This window comes from Empidonax traillii, unplaced genomic scaffold (genome assembly GCF_003031625.1).
Source record: "Empidonax traillii isolate 1590-97213 ecotype Southwest subspecies unplaced genomic scaffold, ASM303162v1 scaffold1394:size116989, whole genome shotgun sequence".
Lineage (NCBI taxonomy): Eukaryota > Metazoa > Chordata > Aves > Passeriformes > Tyrannidae > Empidonax > Empidonax traillii.
The window spans coordinates 111,112-116,989 of NW_020956587.1; the positions used below are offsets into that span (position 1 = coordinate 111,112).

General features: G+C 54.5%; 1 protein-coding gene across 3 annotated transcripts in view; it reads right to left on the reverse strand.

Moving 5' to 3' along the window:
- PAQR8 (progestin and adipoQ receptor family member 8) overlaps window positions 1-5,778 on the reverse strand; it is a 15,350-nt gene extending 9,572 nt beyond the window's left edge. Inside the window, exon 1 of one of the 3 annotated variants that reach the window (XM_027907044.1) lies at window positions 5,727-5,778. The gene's annotated coding sequence lies outside the window, so the exon portion shown is untranslated. The other 2 variants (XM_027907042.1, XM_027907043.1) reach the window with 2 other exon arrangements.
- Window positions 5,779-5,878: the final 100 nt, after the last annotated feature.

Here is a 5,878-nt window from a genome sequence, read left to right on the forward strand (position 1 = left end):
TCGATTTTCCCACCGGTCTGGCCTCAGCCTCCACTGTCTGGGACTGAGGCTGTACCAGTGTGATATATTTGTTTGCAGACTCGTATTCAGGCATCAGAGGTTTACGCAGGCTCCCAGAAAGGCAGTAATTCCTGGTAAACAAAGCAGGGAGAACTGGGGGAACTCAGCTGTGGGGAAGCCTTTAATAAACGCATTGCATTTAAAATAGGGGAAAAAAAAAAAAAAAACAACTAAAAAAGAAGTGGCTGTGGACAGCATGAAAATAACAGCAGTGGCCAACTGACTGGTTTGGAGAGCTGCAGGTGATTCACTCCTGAATTCCTCTCTTCTGGCAGTTGAGCAAAAGGCCCTGGAGGGACTCCAGGTCATTTTGGAGCCTGGGATTTTATTGTGACCCCTTCTTCACGGGGTTAAGTTCGGTGTTGCAGCTCCCACAGCACCAGGCTGTCAGAGAGCAGATCAGCTCTGGGAGAGGCTGCACCAGGGCTGCACCCTGCTCAGATGCAATGGATAAGCCTCATCCCAAATCCTGCTGCCTGCAGGCTGCTTCTCCCTGAGCACAAATACCTCCTATAACTATACCACTTGCAGGGGGCTTTGGGCAAGCACAGTGCCAGCTCCCCCATCCCATTCTGCCTGGCATTTTGGAAAGGCCCCACCAGTGATGAGGAACTAAGAGACCACAGACCACCTGAAGCAGCAATTCCCATGCAGTGTGGTATTACCAGTGTCCTTCTCCTGCCACAGGCTTAGGTGCCAACCTTCCTCTGAACTGCAACAGACACACACAGCCCTCAGACCCCTCCTGCAGGGAGTTACTGGGCTTTACATGGGGCTTAGATCTCCACAGGGAGTTACTGGGATTTGCTTGGGGGTCGCTCAGGAACTGGCACAGGTTGCCCAGAGGAGCTGTGGCTGCCCCATCCTTGGAAGTGTTCAAGGACAGGTTGGATGGTGCTTGGAGCAACCTGGGATAGTGGAAGGTGTCCCTGCCCATGGCAGGGGTGTGGAAAGAGATGAGCTTTAATGTCCCTTCCAACCCAAACCACTCTATGATTCTATGATTGGATGTTTTGTGCCAGGGACGAGCCCTCCCTGAGCAGGCAGCAGGGTATGAAGGACTGACCTGCACTCCAGCATTGAAGTGGAAATCCCCACAACCAGAAAGGTGCCAGGTGCTTGTGCCTTCTGTAAATTGGGCTTACACCTCCCCACCTATGAAATGGGGATATCAATCCTCATCTGCCTAATGAGAACTAAACATTGTGCTCTTAATGCACCAGGCAGTGCTGGGACTACTTAACAGTGCATTGCACAGAAGATTTTATTTCCCTTGACACACTTGCCTACCCTGTTACATCTACATCAGCACAATTGCAAACACTCCTCCAAGGCCCTGCACAGGTTAGGATGCTCGGGAAGGCAAGAGGTGATGCAATGTGATTTACTGAAGGGCGAGCCTTAAAATAACCCTTAAAAAAACCTTTAAAAAGCCTTTAAAAACCCCTTAAACTGATCTATTGAGAAAAAGGGTCAAAGTAGCCTCGTGGAAAATTTCAAATAAAAGAAAATGGTTCAAATACTGCCTTTCTGTGCGCACATACACATGCACAGTGTGTGGCTGAGGCAGGGTTTGTCCAAGCCTGTATTGCTCAGGAAACGAACGTCCCGTGACGCCGGGAGATGAGCCATGAAAACCGGCGGGAGGTGGCAGGATCCCCCACGGAAGCCACGGCAGTGTCAGCTCCCCTGCAATTCCTGGCCTGGGAGCGGGCTGGGCCAGCAGCCAGCTCAGCCGTGCCGAGCAGCAAGTGCCTCTTGACACGGGCTCAGCATTGCCTGAGCTTTGGGATGGGGCCAGGGGATGAGAGCAGCGGAGCCGGCACAGGGAACGCTGTGCTCGGAGGGGACAGAGCAAAACAAAGCTGCTGGGCAAACACAGTGTCCCTGCAGCAAAGCCACAGCGTCCCAACCGAGGAGGGGGAGTCCCCGAGGTCCTGTGGTGTTTGGGGGAGCACAGCAGGGCAGTGGAAACCCAGCAGGCTGGATGAGGCTGGTGGCTGTACCGTGAGAGTCCAAACCTTGAGCCAGACGTCAGGTGCGGGGCGGGGGCTGATTTTCACAGCAGCAAGTCCTCAGCTATGAGATCCACCAGGGTGGCTTGGCCAGTCCTGTGCTGCTACACCCCTGAAATGGGTGGCCACACACCAACTGTCTGCCAGGAACAGCTCCTGGACTGTGCTAAGTCCCAAACCATGCCAGGGAATGGCACATTTCTGGTTTGCTGAGATAACACTGCTGCAGTTTCCTTATGCCTAACCAGGCTCAAAGCTTGGTGATGCTGCTGATAGCACAGCCAATACACTCAGCTCCTGAAAAAAGAAACCCACCTGCAGTACTGGGCACATGCAAAAATGTTACTATTCACCATTTCTACTCACAGACCCTGGCTGAGAATTATCTCCACTGGCAAATCCGTCCCCCCATATCAAAAACTGCTCAAGGTCGAGGTAATATTCCACAGCTTTTCTTCCTGATCTCACTAATCCTTTGCTGTTTGTGCTTTCCTGATCTGCTCACCACTTTTCCCACACACAACTAACACAGTGCCCGATGCTTTGGGGCTTGATTTCAGGTGGGTGTGAAATCCCCGGACAGAGCACCAGAAATTAAACCAGACCAGGACACAGTCCCAGTCAATGACCTTCAGGTGGCTGAAGTGTCACTCCTGGGAATGGTTTTGGTCCAGCCAGCCCCACCAGTCCCTGCCTGCTGTATTCAGTCTTGCAGGGATCACTGATGGAGTGGGACTGACCCGTTTCCAGAAGCTGGAATTGTGCCAGGGAAGTGCCTGGGGTTTTTTTTCCCCCCCCTCACTGACTGAAAAGGGAGCCTGGATTTGCTGCAGCTGCATCCCACTTTCACCTTCTAAATTTCTTTCACCACGAATCTTCCTTAAGCACAGATCTGCTGGAGCTGGGAACTCCTGCTAACACAGGGAGACCTCAGCAAGCCAGCAAATCCCTCCCTACTGGTGGGACAGCCCTGGAACCACCAGCCTACAGGCAGAGCAGCTAAATCAAACTGGCTGTGTGCTGTTTGAGGGTGTGAACTGTCACGAAAAGAGCCTCCGGGCTCAGGCTGCTCAGCTTTGCTGTCATCCACAAAAGCCTCTTGAACAAAAACATTCTTTTTTTTTTTTTAAAGGTTGCAGATTTTAGAGCTTCGGTCACTCGAAAAAAATGTATATAAATCATGCAGATCACGGCGGCTGCTGCGGGCAGAGGACGGGCTGCCAGGGAGAGACTGAGCTCTGTGCCAACCTCCTGGAGCTGCGAGCTCTCCTCCTCCCTGCACTAAAAGTCTTTGTCCCTATCCGGGACCTCTTCCCACTTAATCCCATGGCCTCTCCCAGCGAGGCTCTGGGTTTGCAGTGACAGCAGTGATACCCTTTCTGGGGCTTCAAGGCCCCAAGAAGGGCCAGATGGTGGATTCCTCCCCAAAAAAGGGATGCAGGCTGTGCTGCATCCACATGCTTACAATCCTGCTCAATCCCAAGGATTTGTTGGGGGTGGGGAGCTGGGAGCAAGCTTCCCCTTACTACCTGGAAGTGTTCAAGGCCAGGTTGGAAGGGGCTTGGAGCAACCTGGTCTAGTGGAAGGTGTCCCTGCCCAAGGTTGGGGTTTGGACCTGGATGATTTTCAAGGTCCCTTCCAACACAAACCATTCCATGATTCTATGAAAGACGGAGGATGTAAGGTATGGCCACATCTGTGCAGCTGCAGATCAAATGTGCAGCCTCCAGCAGCCTCCCTGGCAATTTATTCTCCTAGAGGGGTTTATTAAATTAATTATTTATGCAATTCAAGGGCCACTGGTCCGACCCCAAGAACAAGTACACTGGCAGATAAAAATTAAGCTGGTGCCTGACTCAAGACGTGTAAGTAGCTGCAAGTGCACACACGTGACCCCATGATGGCACCTCCCTTGTCTTCGGCTTACACTGGCCATCCCTCCCTGCATCCGCAGGGAACAACCCTCTGCTCGGCCAGAGGCTCCAGCCACAGCTTCAGCAAAACTAAATAACAGCAATTAGTGCCCAGGAAACAGAAAACCCTGCACTGTACATGGAGTTAACCCACACCTTCCCCGGGGCTGAGCGGCAGGAAATGTGTAACAGAGCGTGGTTTGGCCTGACGAGATGTGGGTTTCTAGGAACTGTTTGCAACAATTTGTATCGCCGCCCTCACCCCGACACCAAAGCAGGAGCACTGTGTGCTGGTAGAATTCACAGCTGGCTGTGCCCTCCCTGCCCTGGCAGAGGGCAAAACCAGACTTCAGACCTGCTGGATTCATCCTTTTTCACGACCTTTTCATGACTTTGCTTTTTTGCAATGGCTGCTGCCAGGGCAGCATCAGACTCATCCCTATCCTAATCCTCTGCTGGCAATCATACAGTCCTACAATGCTTTGGGTTGGAAGGGACCTTAGGGCTCTTGTTCCACCCCCCCTGCCATGGGGTTCCACTAGACCAGGTTGCTCCAAGCCCCATCCAACCTGTCAATTCCCCAAAGTAACGGCACCTAAAACACTCTGGGGCATTTCTCAGCTCTGAAGCGATGATCCCAGAGCATCCCACAGCAAAACGCACCTCTCCATCCCAGAAAAAACCTATGTGCTCCAGCTAAAGCAGCCTGGGAATGAACTGCTGGAGCTGCACAGTTTTTTAATGCGTAGGGACCACTGGTCCTGGGTACTCAGGCACTTCCCACCCCACTGCAGCTACCAGTATGCTCCATACCCAATCCTGATCATTCCAGAGAGGAATCAGTTTGACACCGAGCAAACAACTGTTAAATGTTTACCCAAACTTATGTATCTATATATTTTCTCAAAGAAAACCAGAACACTTTAAGACAGTATTTTTTTTCCCCTCCCAAAAAGCGAGATGCCCGTGGTGTTTTCAGCAAGGAAAAAAAATCCAGATGGGATCCAAGGGGAACATGACCCCGAAGTGTCCTGGAGAAGATCAGCAGGGAACAACCCCTCGCTGACCCTCTGGAGACACGAGCTGGGGCGCGTCAGGCACAAGGGGCAGGTGGGAGCTCCAAAGCAAACACCGGGAGCTGGTTCTTCTCCCAGCTCACGGCCGAAATGCGCGACTCCTTCCCGAGGCCTCCAAGAACACCCCGGGGGTCAAAGTCATTCAAGGAAAATCCACCCACAGCCATTAAAAACAAACACAGCGGAAAACCACTGCCCACCTCTCTGCCCTTGAGCTACCGGTCACAGGGGGTCGGGGGACAATTTAAGGCAAAATCCGCATCTCCCTGCGCACTTCTCCCCTACAGATGCTCTTCCCCAGCGCCCACCTGGCCGCTGGACCAAACCCGCGTTCATGGACCACGGCTGTGCTCGGCGCGGAGGGAAGAGATTCCGCGTCTCGCCGCACCCCGAGGTCCTGGAGAACCCGCCCCGGGGTTCTCTGCAAACACCGGGCACTGGCCACCCCCCCCCACCCTGCATCCCGCAGCCCCCGCGGGGAAGGATGCTCCTGCCGCGGCGGGGATGCAGCGAGCGGAGGTACCCGCGCCGAGAGCTCGCCGGGAGCTCAGCGGGAACTCACCGGGAGCTCAGTGGGGACCCACAGGGGCCCCTCGGCGGGGTGTCCCGGGAGCAGGAGGGGGGGGGGGGGTGTCCGTGGGGAAGGGACCGCCCGCTCCCACCGCCCGCACTCACCGCTCCCGCCGCCGAGTCCCGCGGCCGCCGCCTCCGGCAGCGCCGCCAGCGCGCATGCGCGCCCCGCCCCGCCCCGGGCTGGCCCCGCGGACCGAGCCCAGCAGAGCCCAGCGGAGCTCAGCCCAGCCCAGCTCAGCCC